Raw genomic sequence first — 14,275 nt, forward strand, 5'->3', positions numbered from 1 at the left:
GCCAAGATTGCACCACTGCACTCTAGCCTGGGTGACAGAGGGAGACTCTGTCTCAAAAAAAAAAAAGGTGTCTGTGTTCCCACTGTGGAAACCTAAGCAGATTGGCTGGACAAACTTTAGAATGACAGGGACCCCAAAAACAGAAAGAAAAGCAAAATGCAGCCTAGTCTCTATCCCCAGGGGCGGTGGGGTCGTCTGGGGACAACAGAAGGATGAAGGCCCAGGATGAGGCAGAAAGGAGCTGATCTGGGGGTAAGGGAAACAGGGAGAGACTGACTGGTTGACTTTGGGAGGGGTGTCAGGGACGCTGGGGCCACTACCATGACTCTGAGGGAGACACAAGTTTTTCATGGGTTTTTCTCTGTGCAGCGTGGTGTAAGTCTGCCCTCACATCTCCCTTCCAGCAACCTTCAAGCAACCTCTAGTAGAGATTTGAAGTGGGATTTTCTTTTCTTTTTTTTTTTTTGAGATAGGGTCTGGATCTGTCACCCAGGTTGGAGTGCAGTGGCACAATCTTGGCTCACTGCAACCTCCACCTCCTGGGTTTAGGTGATTCTCGTGCCTCAGCCTCCCGAGTAGCTGGGATTACAGGCATACACCACCATGCCCAGCTAATTTTTTGTATTTTTAGTAGAGATGGGGTTTTGCCATGTTGGCCAGGCTGGTCTCGAACTCCTGACCTCAAGTGATCCGCCCACCTTGGCCTCCCAAAAAAGTGCTGGGATTACAGGCCTGAGCCACTGCCCCCGGCCTTAGAGTGGGGTTTCTGTTCTCATTTGACTGTGTCATGGTTCTGAGACGAATCCTCACGTGAGAAAGCAACGGGCCTGGCTTCCTTGGGCTCCTCAGCCATGGCCCTCCCAGAGCCCACCATGCCTGGAGGACCCAGCATGGGCCACAGACATGCACCTTCATTCTCACAAGTTCATCCGAGAGGAGGAGGGAGGAAAAGCCAAGGAAACCCAAAAGGCAGGTTAGAGAAAGAAGTCACTCTGTGTCCGCAAAGAGCTCCCCTCCCCTGGCCCTGTGCCCTTCACTCTCTATAGGTCAAGGTTTTGCTGGACTGTTTCCAGTGTTTGAGCCTGAATCCACCAGGCCGGGGCTCCCTGATGCACTAATCCGGTGTTCAAAGAAGGGAAGGGCTGTGTGGCCCTGAACCTGTGCCTACACAGCAGAAAGAATTCCAACCTTTCCTTATCAGACATAAAGTGGATCTACAAAGGGTCACATTAGAGAGTTTTCCTTTTTAAATGGCTCTACAAATGTTCTGAGGTAGGCGGCAGAACTCGACTCCAAAGGTAGGGCTTGGACACTGGACCAAATTGAAGACTAGCTAAACAGGGACTGAGAGAAAGCAGCTTTCCATAAGACACGCCCACCAGTGTGCCGTGTCAGTTTACCGTTACCATGACAACACTGGGAGTTACCACCCCTTTCCACGGCAATGACCTGACAACCCAGAAGTTACCACCCTTTTTCTAGAAATTTCTCTATAGTCTGGCCCTTAATTTGCATATAACTAGATGGGCACACATATGATGCAGAACTGCCCTGAGCTGGTGCTCTGGGCACACTGCCTATAGGGTAGCCCTGCTCCACAAGGAGCAGTCTGTCTGCTGCTGCTGTGCACTGCCGCTTCAATAAAAGTTGCTGTCTAACACCACCGGCTCCCCTAGCTTGCACTTGAATTCTTTCCTGGGCAAAGCCAAGAACCCTGCCAGGCTAAGCCCCAATTCTGGAGTTCACCTGCCCTGCATCAGTTGCACGTAGCACAGTTTCATTAGTTTGGCCTTGAGGGGCCAAGAGCAATCCTGCTTTGCACCACCCACCATGAAAGGGAGCAGGAGCTGGCGGGGTGCGGTGGCTCACGCCTGTAATCCCAGCACTCTGGGAGGCCGAGGCGGGAGGATCACCTGAGGTCAGGAGTTCGAGACCAGCTTGGTCCAACATGATGAAATACCATCTCTACTAAAATTACAAAAATTAGCCGGGCATGGTGGCAGGCACCTGTAATCCCAGCTACTAGGGAGGCTGAGGCAGGAGAATCGCTTGAACCCAGGAGGCAGAGGTTGCAGTGAGCCAAGATCACACCACTGCACTCCAGCCTGGGTGACAGAGCGAGACTCCATCTCAAAAAAAAAAAAAGAAAAGAAAAGAAAAAAGAAAGGGAGGATGAGCTGCCCTGGGGGAGGTTTGTGGACTTCTGAACTCATGTGAGCCAAGTCTACCAAGCCTCAGCTCACCAGCCTGTAGATTGCTCCTCATAAGGCCACTGCGGGCCTCAATATCATAAAACTCTATAGGGATATGGGTCACGTTAAGTATTGTCCTTTGACCTCATATCAAATGAACAAGCATCAGGAAAAATTGTGAAAGGGTTTGAAATAGGCCTAAAACATTCCTGGGTGTCTTCAACAAAAAGTAGAGGCAATCTAGCATATTCTTCCAGCTTATCTGACTCTATGAGGTATCTGTGCCTTTCATTGTCTTTGAGATATCTTATAATTTTCCAGGTTGTCCGGAGAAATGCAAGTTGTGACCAGTGGGGATGATGCAGTTGATAATTCCCCTAATGATATTGAGCAATTTTGCATCTTTTGTTTTGAGGCGGAGTTTCGCTCTTGTCCAGGCTGGAGTGCAATGGCACAATCTCGGCTCACTGCAACCTCCGCCTCCTGGGTTCAAGTGATTCTCATGTCTCAGCCTCCCGAGTAGCTGGGAGTACAGGCATGCACCACCACGCCCAGCTAATTTTGTATTTTTTGGTAGAGACGGGGTTTCTTCATGTTGGTCAGGCTGGTCTCAAACTCCCGACCTCAGGTGATCCACCCGCCTCAGCCTCCCAAAGTGCTGGGATTATAGCCGTGAGCCACCGCACCCAACCAGTTTTACATCTTTTAAGCCAACTCATTTTAGCATCCCTGATGGTAGATATCTGCGTATCTAATGATCAATTGGTCAATCAATCTAATCATATATACATATCCTCTTTGATTCTCCTTTGAGTAAGTTATAGCATTTCACTGGTTCACTCATTAATTGATAAGTTAAATAAAATATTTGACACATGTTCATATTATATTTGCATGAGAGTTATGATTTTACTCCTAAAAATTATAAGACTCCGCTATGGAGCTTTTATTTAAATAATAATAACTAATATTTATTGAGCGCTTACATACTTCTCACGTTTCCTTTAATCCTATGAGTCAGTTACTGTTATTACCCTCCTTTTACAAGAGAGAAACAAGACTCTCAGAGAGGTTAGTACTCTTGTCCACGATCCCACAGCTGAAGTGGTGATGCTGGCTGCCTGCCTTCAGCCCTGAGCCCTAATTCCTCACACAGGGCCTCTGGAAGAAAAACATTTCAGGGCCCGGTGCGGTGGCTCACACCTGTAATCCCAGCACTTTGAGAGGCCAAGGCAGGTGGATCGCCTGAGGTCAGGAGTTTGAGACTAGCCTGGCTAACATGATGAAACCCCATCTCTACTAAAAATACAAAAAATTAGCTGAGCATGGTGGTGCACGCCTGTAATCCCAGCTACTCGGGAGGCTGAAGCAGGAGAATTGCTTGAACCCGGGAGGCAGAGGTGAGCCGAGATCACGCCATTGCACACAAGCCTGGGTGACAGAGTGAGACTCTGTCTCAAAAAAAAAAACCAAAACAAGACAGAAAGAAAAACATTTCAGGACTTCTTGAAATATTCCACAATAGAAAAATCTTGGGCTAGAACAAAGATGGAAGGGATCAAAGTATGAAACAGTTGAAATACACTGAATGTAACATATGTATTCACCAAGGTTATTCAAGGATGTAATCCTTCACCTTGTTCTATACAACTGTCTCCATGTTTCCTGTTTCTTTAGAGCTTCATTACCTGATTAAACACAATTAAAATAAATAGATATGTAAAAATCAAAAATGCAGCCAAGTTGGGGTACAAGAATATGCACAGGAAATGGTGCTTCTAGACAGAAATGAGATTCATGTGATTTAGGACCACGTCAGGAGCCTGTGTAAACATTCCTAATACTCAGAATGTGAGAACACATCTGGGCTTGTGGATGAATACCTCCCAAATGTCAACGACATGCTTTAATTAGAGCTTTTTAAAAATGGACCAGTTGCAGCCAGCGCTATGGCTGGTGACTGTAATCCCAGCATTTTGGGAAGCTGAGGCGGGAGGATCACTTGAGCCCAGGAGTTCGAGACCCCCCTGGACAACATAGTGAGACACCCCATCTCTACATGAATTTTGTTTTTTAATTAGCCAGGCATGGGGGTACATGCCTGTGGTCCCAGCTACTCGGGAGGCTGAGGTGGGAGGATTGCTTGAGTCAGGAGGTGGAGGCTACTGTGAGCCATGACTGGGCCATGGCACTCCATCCTGAGCGACAGAGCGAGACCCTGTCTCAAAAACAAAACAAACAAATAAACAAAACCCAGAAAACTTGGTTGTGATGGTGTACTGTAGCTTTGCAAAATGTTACCATTAGGGGAAACTGGCACATATCTCTGTATTATTTACTGCAAATGCATGCAAATGTACTATTATCTCAATAAAAATATTTCTATTTAAAAAATAGGGCCGGATGCCATGGCTCACACCTGTAATCCCAGCACTTTGGGAGGCTGAGGCAGGAGGATCACTTGAGGTCAGGAGTTGGAGACCAGCCTTGCCAACATGGTGAAACCCTGTCTCTACTAAAAACACAAAAATTAGCCAGGCGTGGTGGCACATGCCGTGGGCCCAGCTACTCAGGAGGCTGAGGCAGGAGAATTCGCTTGAACCCGGGAGGCGGAGGTCGCAGTGAGCCGAGATTGCGCCACTGCACTCCAGCCTGGGCAATAGACTGAGATTCAGTCTCAAAAAAAACAAAACAAAACAAAACAGAAAACCTTGAATTTTCACATTGCTCTTTAGAATGTGGAAGGAACCTGGAAATTTTCTCTGAGGGTGAGAGGGAGCAAATATGCTCCCAATAAGGGGAAATTCTAAACGGAAAACAAACAGGAACATTTTGCACCTAGAAAAGATCTTGTATATTCAGGGAGGTAAAGGGGATTTCTGCAAATTATTGTGAGATGCATTGACAAGCCTCAGCTCCTAAATGAAATGTTTTTCTCCCAGGTCGTTTGAAGGCCAGTTTCCCCAGAAAGCTACTCTTAGATGAACCTCTCTTAAGAGAGAGATGGGCAAGTAGGAGGTGCTCTTAGCTCCCTCTCTCCCATCCCCCATAGGATGAGGCCTACAGAGGAATCCCTTAGGTCAACTTACAGAGAAGGACCCTGAGGCCCTGAGGTTGGCCATGTCTTGTCTGTGTGGCCAGCAAGGGGACTGCTGGGCCTGGTAGTGTCTCAGGACTTCCTGGCCAGGGAGCTTCCTTTGTTGTCTCTGGAATCCCCCCTTGCCCTGTGTCCTTGAGTCTAGGACCTGGCACAGGTACATGTGATGCCATGCCCAGGGTGCTCTAATCCAGGCACTGGCCTCTAAGGAATGGCTATGGAGGGCCAGATCAAGTCCAGCAGAGCCAGCTCTCACCAGGCCTGTGCAGTGGGTGAGCATATGTGATGGGAGGACATATGCAGTGGGTGGGCATATGTAGTGAGTGGGTATACATAGTGAGTGGGTATATGTAGTGAGTGGGTATATGTAGTGAGTGGGTATACATAGTGAGTGGGTATATGTAGTGAGTGGGTATATGTAGTGAGTGGGTATATGCAGTGGATGGGCATATGCAGTGAGTGGGTATATGCGGTGGGTGAGCATATGCAGTGGATGGGTATATGCAGTGGATAGGCATGTGTAATGGGCAGGCATATGCAATGGGTGGGCATATGCAGGGGTTGGGTATATGCAGTGGATAGGCACACGCACTGGCTGGGAATGTCATGGGTGGGCATATGTCATGGGTGGGCACATGAAATGGACAGGCATATGTCATGAGTGGGCATATGCAGTGAGTGGGTATATGCAGTGGATGGGCATGTGCAGTGGGTGGGCATTGCAGTGGGTGGGCATTGCAGTGGGTGGGCATATGCAGTGGGTGGGCATGTGCAGTGAGTGGGCATGTGCAGTGGGTGGGCATACGCAGTGGGTGGGCATGTGCAGTGGGTGGGCATGTGCAGTGGGTGGGTATGTGCAGTGGGTGGGCATATGCAGTGGGTGGGCATGTGCAGTGAGTGGGCATGTGCAGTGGGTGGGCATACGCAGTGGGTGGGCATGTGCAGTGGGTGGGCATGTGCAGTGGGTGGGCATACGCAGTGGGTGGGCATGTGCAGTGAGTGGGCATGTGCAGTGGGTGGGCATGTGCAGTGGGTGGGCATATGCAGTGGGTGGGCATGTGCAGTGAGTGGGCATGTGCAGTGGGTGGGCATACACAGTGGGTGGGCATGTGCAGTGGGTGGGCATGTGCAGTGGGTGGGCATATGCAGTGGGTGGGCATACGCAGTGGATGGGCATGTGCAGTGGGTGGGCATATGCAGTGGGTGGGCATATGCAGTGGGTGGGCATATGTGATGGGTAGGCATATGCAGTGAGTGGGCAAATGCAGTGGGTGGGCATATGTCATGGGTGGGCATATGCAGGGCTGGGCACCTGCAGCAAGTGGGTTGTCACGGGAGACTTTGCCCACACTAAGAGACTCTGAGTTTCAGTTTTCTGCCGCCTAACATGATGATACTTGCGACTGCCTGTAAATCCATTTTTAACCCCCAACTAGGGAAGCTGAAGGAAGAGGAACAGCAGGGCCACCAGCTCAGCCCGGTGGCTGCATTGTTCTCCCCTGACATTGTTCTCAGGCCGGCTCTGCTTACCCAGAAGGCCCCTTAACCCCTGGGGAATCCGATGAGATTGTTTTTCCCAAGACTGGGCTCTTCAGGTGTGAGCTGCAGTTCTTGGGCCACGTAGGTTACTGTGGCATTTCTGCAGCAGGAAAGAGGAAGGAACTTCTGATCTGTGGGGCAACGGCATCAACAATGTGCACCCCCACCAGCCGGCAGCGCGAAGAGGAAAGGAGCTCAGTTTCCATAGTGATAAATCACCAGGAAGGGAGCCTGGAGGGAGCCGGCAATAAGACTTCTCCCTTCCCCTGGCTCCCTGCAAATGCATTCCCAATGCCAGAGTCGGTTAGCCGCCTGGCGCCTCTCCAGACTGAGCCCCCAGAACCGCAGGCAGAGGAAGACGGAAGGGGCTCTGCCAGATGGAAAACAAATTCCCAGCTCCTCTTCAATGTGTCAGTAAGGCATGGGTGCCCGAGCGGATGCGTCGGGGCCCAGGGCTGTGCCACACCTGGGTGGCCACCACATGCGAAGCTCTCGATGCATGCCACCTACATTATTCCATTCCATTCTCTTCTATTACGCCCTACACACGACTGTGTTCTATTAAATGAGCCCACAGCACAGGCGCTATTAGCCCTTTTATCACAGAAGAACAAACAGGCCTTGTGAGGGAGAGAGATGCACCAGAGACAATTCACCAAGTTAACAATAGCTCCTGAAGGTCTCAAGGCTCTCTTCTGAGATTCTTTCTCTTGCCAAAATCAGACTATTTTCCCCAAAGAAAACATTTGAGTTTTTTTGAAATGTTCTGGGAAGTCATTTATCCCAAACGTCATCAGCCACTCTTTATGCAGGCCACGGTCTCTTGCCTGTAACCCTTGCATGTGCTGTTCCTTCTGCTTGAAATGCTGTTCCCTGCTTCCTTGGTCAGCTAACTCCTCAGGGGACTTGTCTCATCCCTCCTTCCCAGTAGCTCAGATGCCTTGCTTTCTGGGCTCCCACAGAACTTACACCATATTGTGAAGCAACACAGAGTAATAGTAGGAGAAAAGGCTCTTCTAGGCCCAGACTAGCTGTGTGACCTCAGGGGATTTGCTTAACTTCTCTGAGCCTTGATTTCTTCATAGGCAAGATGGAGAGAATGCAGGCATCTGCCTCACAGTGTGTCTGTGAGGACTGGACATTAACATATGTAAAGCTCTTAGAAAATGCTTGCCTGCGGTTAATGCTCTAGAAACATTAGTCACTAAAGAATTAAGTTCTTAAAGCAAGAGCCATTCTTCATGGATATCTCTAGATCTAGAGGCTTAGGCCCAACTGGGTATGGAGCAAATGTCACTCTGGATTCGTGGGAGACTATTTTCCAGCTACACTTTAGGCAACAGGCACGGTGCTAGGCACCTTGATTCATAAGATTTAATTTAGTTAAGTCATTCCAGGACTAGTCTCAGATAGCCCAGGACCAGCATTTTGTCACTGTAGCCTGCAGCATTCTCGAATGGCCCTCTGATCACCTGATATCCCCTCCAGACTTCCTGCCCTGCCCAGGCCTGAAAAGAGTCCCCACACTCAGTGACAGGTGAAGAGGCCCTCAGCCTTGCCACAACAGGGGTTACCCATGTGGTCTGTAAACACCAAGAGATTTAAATAATGGACATACCTGCATCCCAGGGGCCACTCAGACGGCAAAAGACAAACCCCACCTTGGGCAGCCACTCTCCTCCATGGTTCCACTTGAAAAAATGAAATGAAACTCTTCATGCAAATACTCGGGCGCTAAACAGTTATGTAACAGCCAAGTCTCTCCACTTAAAAATACAGTCTTCTCCAAATCTATAGAGACAGGATGCCGACCAGAGGTTGCCTGGGACTTGGAGAGGGATCGGAGGACGATTGCCATTGGGCAAGAGGGAACTTTTGGGGGTGAAGAAAATGTGCTCAACTGGATCGTGGTGACGCTTGTACAACTCTGTCTTCACAAATTGTAGGGTTCCCGAATTTCGTCAATAAAGATACAGGATGCCCATTTAAATTTCAGATAAGCAATAAATACTATTTTTAATATAAGTATGTCTCAGATGGGACATCCTTGCATATTGCATGGGATATACTTACACTAAGAAAGTATTTGCTGGGCCGGGCACAGTGGCTCACGCCTGTAATCCCAGCACTTTGGGAGGCTGAGGCAGGTGGATCACCTGAGGTTGGGAGTTCGAGACCAGCCTGTCCAACATGGAGAAACCCTGTCTCTACTAAAAATACAAAATTAGCTGGGTACGGTGGCACATGCCTGCAATCCCAGCTACTCGGGAGGCTGAGGCAGGAGAATCGCTTGAACCCGGGAGGCGGAGGTTGCAGTGGGCCGAGATTGCGCCATTGCACTCCAGCCTGGGCAACAAGAGCGAAACTCCATCTCAAAAAAAGAAAAGAAAAGAAAAGAAAACATTTGCTGTTTACCGGCGCGATCTCGGCTCACTGCAGCCTCCGCCTCCCTGGTTCAAGCGATTCTCCTGCCTCCATCTCCCAAGTACTTGGAATTACAGGTGCACGATCTCAGCTCACTGCAGCTTCTGCCTCCCTGGTTCAAGCGATTGTCCTGCCTCAGTCTCCCAAGTAGTTGGAATTACAGGTACGCAACACAACACCCAGCTAATTTTTGTATGTTTAGTAGGGGCGGGGGTTTCACCACTTTGGCCAGGCTGGTCTCGAACTCCTGACCTCAACTGATCTGCCTGCCTAGGCCTCCCAAAGTGCTGGGATTACAGGTGTGAGCCACTGTGCCCAGCCTGGAATTCACATTTAACTGGATATCCTGTATTTTATGTGCAAGCCTAACTAAGAGACCCTGAATTAATTGTACACTTATAATGGGTGAGTTTTATGGTAGGTAAAGCTGTTAAATTTAGCACAATGCCTAGAATAATATTGTTGCTTAAAAAAACACAGCTTTGGCTGGGCAGGGTGGCTCACACCTGTAATCCCAGCACTTTGGGAGGCCAAGGCAGGTGGATCGTCTAAGGTCAGGAGTTCAAGACCAGCCTGGCCAACATGGTAAAACCCCATCTGTACTAAAAATACAAAAAAAATTAGCCGGGTCTGGTGGCAGGTGCCTGTAATCCCAGCTACTAGGGAGGCTGAGGCAGGAGAATTGCTTGAACCCGGGAGGTAGAGGTTGCAGTGAGCTAACATCACACCACTGCACTCCAGCCTGGGTAGCAAGAGCAAAACTCCATCTCAAAGAAAACAAAAACAAACAAACAAAAAAACCCCCAGCTTTACCTTCCATGCACTTCCTCCCCACTGTCACCTCTAGCAAAATACAACTGCAAAAACCATCCCACCTGCCCAGGAACCCATAGAAGCCACCAAGGTAGGAAATACGTTTTTTTTTTTGAGATGGAATTTCGCTCTTGTTGCCCAGGCTGGAGTGCAATGGTGTGATCTCCACTCGCTGCAACCTCCGCCTCCCAGGTTCAAGTGATTCTCCTGCCTCAGCCTCCCCAAGTAGCTGGAATTACAGGCATGGGCCACCATGCCCGGCTCATTTTGTATTTTTAGTAGGGACAGTGTTTCTCCATGTTGGACAGGCTGGTCTTGAACTCCCAACCTCAGATGATCCACCCGCCTTGGCCTCCCAAAGTGCTGGGATTACAGGCGTGAGCCACTGCTCCCGGCCAATAGGAAATACATTCTAAACAGTCACGTTAGCTTTGTCTTCCCGGTGCCCACGGCCTGCGGAGGGCAAGACTTAAGGTCAGAAACATCACAGGACAGGCCGGGCGCAGTGGCTCATGCCTATAACCCCAGCCCTTTGGGAGGCTGAGGCAGGCAGATCACTTGACATCAAGAGTTCAAGACCAGCTTGGCCAACATGGTGAAACCCCATCTCTAACTAGAAATACAAAAATTAGCCAGGCATGGTGGCACACGCCTGTAGTCCCTCCCAGGTACTCGGGAGGCTGAGGCAGGAGAATTGCTTGAACCCAGGAGGCAGAGGTTGCAGTGAGCCAAGATCGTACCCTTGCAGTCCAGTCTGGGTGACAGAGCAAGACTCCATCTCAAAACAAACAAACAACAACAACAAAAAGAAAGAAACACCACAGGACAAACCGGAGAGTTGGGAACAGTCCTCTCCTTGTTGGATGCTCCAAATACTAAAATCAACCACCTACCCCATTTTGCTGCCCAGAAATTAGAGAAATATACAGACTCTCATTGACTGAATGGCCACTAAATGCTCTGTGCAGGCTGGATGAGGGGCTACAAAAATGAGTACCACACTTCCCTGCCCCTAAGGAGGTGAATTACAAACCCACGACACACTCACCTCCAAACACACAATCATTCAAAGCAAAGAGAGAAAGATGTCTCATTTTTCCCTTCTATGGGAGAGAAACTTTTTTGACCTTGTCCAATAAAACTAACATTCACATATATGTGGTGTTTGCTTTTAGAATTGCATTTGGTAATTAGTAAGAGAACATCACCTTTTTAGAATTATCACAGTTCCACTTGTCCATGGTCAACACAAAGCTACTTGCTAGTAGGTCTGGCTCTCAGCTATCCAGATACGAAATTCTGACCAACTATCAAAATCATAATAACGCATTCTTTAAATTCACCCCATCGGAGATGGAGTCTTGGAGACTTAATTAAATGTGCTGTTGGTGTAATTAAACTTTTTTCTTTGTGAATACTGTTGTCCCTCGATATCCATGGGGGATTGTACCAGACCCCCACAGATACCAAAATCTCAGGATGCTCAAGTCTTTTCTGTAAAATGGCATAGTATTAGCATATAACCTAGGTACACCCTTCTGTATATTTAAAATAATCTCTAGATTACTTATGGCCAACTCTAGGTGTACTGCCTATGAGTTAGCTCTGCTCCATAAGGAGAAGTAAAAAAAAAATCATCTATAGATTACTTATAAAACCACATCAGATGCTGCACATCATTTCATTTGTGGGGGATTCAACATAGTACTCAGCACGTGGAAAATTCAAGTTTCAACTTTTGAAACTGTGGAATTTTTTTCTGAATATTTTCCATCCGCGGTTGGTTGAATCCATGAATCTGGAACCCATGGATATGGACAGCTATATCTGCAAAGGGGCTCTTTTTTTTGAATGAGGAAGACTCAATGACATTCCACTCTATTCCTTCCACTTCCATGGTGCCATTCCGGTACTAGAGGATTTCACAAAAACTGCCCCATACAGTGGAGGCTTCAGCCACTGTAAACTTATAAGCCCAAGAATCCCATTACTTAGCTCATCAATGATATGACCACGGCAATTTGGGCATTTCAAGAAGGAAGGAGACGCATTCTCTCTCTCTCTTTTTTTTTTGAGACAGAGTCTTGCTCTGTCACCCAGGCTGGAGCGCAGTGGTGTGATCTCAGCTCACTGCAACCTCCTCGTGGGTTCAAGCAATTTTCTTCCTCAGCCTGCTGAGTAGCTGGGATTACAGGCACCTGCCACCACGCCCAGCTTACTTTTGTATTTTTAGTAGAGACGGGGTTTTACCATGTTGGCCGGGATGGTCTCGAACTCCTGACCTCAAGTGATCCACCCGCCTTGGCCTCCCAAAGTGCTGGGATTACAGGCATTAGTCACTGCGCCCGGCAGGGATGGAGTTTTATCAATTTAGCAAGGTTGTCCCTTATCTACTGGGGACTTTAATTAATCAAATATACATATAAATACAAATAGAAAAATCATTGACTACTTAGTTAATGCTATTTTGGATAAAATATTCCCAATAATGAGATTTATAAAATACAAATAATGAAGGGGCCAGGAGTGTTGGCTCATGCCTATAATCACAACACTTTGGGAGGCAGAGGCAGGAGGATCACATGAGTCCAGGAGTTTGAGACTGGCCTGGGCAGCATAGTGAGACTCCATCACTAAAACAAACAAACAACAACAACAAAACAAAACAAAACAAAACAAAACAATTAGCTGGGCTTGGTGGTACATACCTGTAGTCCCAGCTATTAGGGAGGCTGAGTTGGGAGGATGAGGCCCTGGAGTTCAAGGCTGTAGTGAGCCATGGTTGTGCCACTGCACTCCAGCCTGGGCAACAGAGCGAGACCCTGCCTCAAAACATAAAATAAATAAATACATAATAAAAATAATGGGGGGGTTTTGATGGTGAAAAGGTAGGACTGCCAGCCTGCTCAGAATTATGGAATGTTTTAAAGTAGCCAAAAACATTTTTCTCTGTGATAATCAAGGTATCAGGTATGAATTTCTGCAGGACTAAAAGAAACTCTACATGCATTTGATGGTATTTTTCATGTAAGGACTAAATTCTTTTAACGAGCACCTCATTTGGTTTACCCTCTATAGGCTTGAAGCAGGAGGGTATTTCTGAAGGGAACTTCAACTTGTTTCTTGTCTGTTTGTTTGTTTTGTTTGTTTGTTTGTTTGTTTGTTTGAGACAGAGTCTTGCTCTGTAGCCCAGGCTGGAGTGCAGTGGTGTGATCTCGGCTCACTGTACTCACTGTAACCTTCATCTCCCAGGCTCAGGTAATCCTCCCACCTCAGCCTCCTGAGTAGATGAGACTACAGGTGTGCGCCACCACACCTGGCTAATTTTTTGTATTTCTTGTAGAGACGAGGTCTCACTATATTGCTCAGGCTAGTCTTGAATTCCTGGGCTCACGCGATCCTTCCTCACTGGCCTCCCAAAGTGCTGGGATTACAGGAGTGAGCCGCTGTGCCTGGCCTCAGCTTTTTTTTCTTTAATTTCAAGTGACTCAAAAGAAAAACAAGCGAAAATAAAAATAAAGCGTTAAGGCATAAACAGTTAATGGGCAGTCTTTCCTCCCTAGCGCTTTTGAAATTACAGACACTTGACAATGACGCCATCTAGTGGAAGATTAGCAGGTCAGACGAAAACCCATCTATTTGTAATTTATCAGCCGCAGCTTCTCCTAAACGCTTTTTTTTTTTTTTTTTTTTTTTTGAGACAGAGCAACCTCCACCTCGTGGGTTCAAGTGATTCTCGTGGCTCAGCCTCCCAAGTACCTGGGATTACAGGGGTGCACCACCATGCCTAGCTAACTTTTTGTATTTTTAGTAGAGACGGGGTTTTACCATGTTGCCCAAGCTGGTCTCAAACTCCTGGCCTCAAGTCGATCCACCCGCCTCAGCTTCCCAAGGTGCTGGGATTACAGGCGAGAGCCACTGCACCTGGCCACCCCAAACACCTTTAAAATAGCTTTGGACACTCCCAGTGCTTATTTCACTTTTACATTGTTATTTCTAATACAGACATACTATTGATATTAAAAAGTACATAAAATATGTAATACAGAAATAGTACATTGAAAATATATAAAATAGGCCAGGCATGGTGTCTCATGCCTGGAATCCCAGCACTCTGGGAGGCCAAGGAGGGAGGATCGCTTGAGTTCAGGAGACCAGCCTGGGCAACACGGCAAGACCTCGTCTCCACAAATAAAAAAAATTAGCCAGG

General features: G+C 47.8%; 1 protein-coding gene across 2 annotated transcripts in view; it reads right to left on the reverse strand.

Moving 5' to 3' along the window:
• PECAM1 (platelet and endothelial cell adhesion molecule 1) overlaps positions 1-14,275 on the reverse strand; it is a 108,899-nt gene that overhangs the window by 82,535 nt on the left and 12,089 nt on the right. The window contains exon 1 of one of the 2 annotated variants that reach the window (XM_014342194.4): positions 8,447-8,530. The exons of the other annotated variant lie outside the window; for it this stretch is intronic. The gene's annotated coding sequence lies outside the window, so the exon portion shown is untranslated. Of the gene's footprint in view, positions 1-8,446; positions 8,531-14,275 lie in introns of those variants that run through there. 2 annotated transcript variants of the gene reach the window in all.

The sequence above is a fragment of the Pan paniscus genome, chromosome 19 (genome assembly GCF_029289425.2).
Source record: "Pan paniscus chromosome 19, NHGRI_mPanPan1-v2.0_pri, whole genome shotgun sequence".
In the NCBI taxonomy this organism is placed as follows: domain Eukaryota; kingdom Metazoa; phylum Chordata; class Mammalia; order Primates; family Hominidae; genus Pan; species Pan paniscus.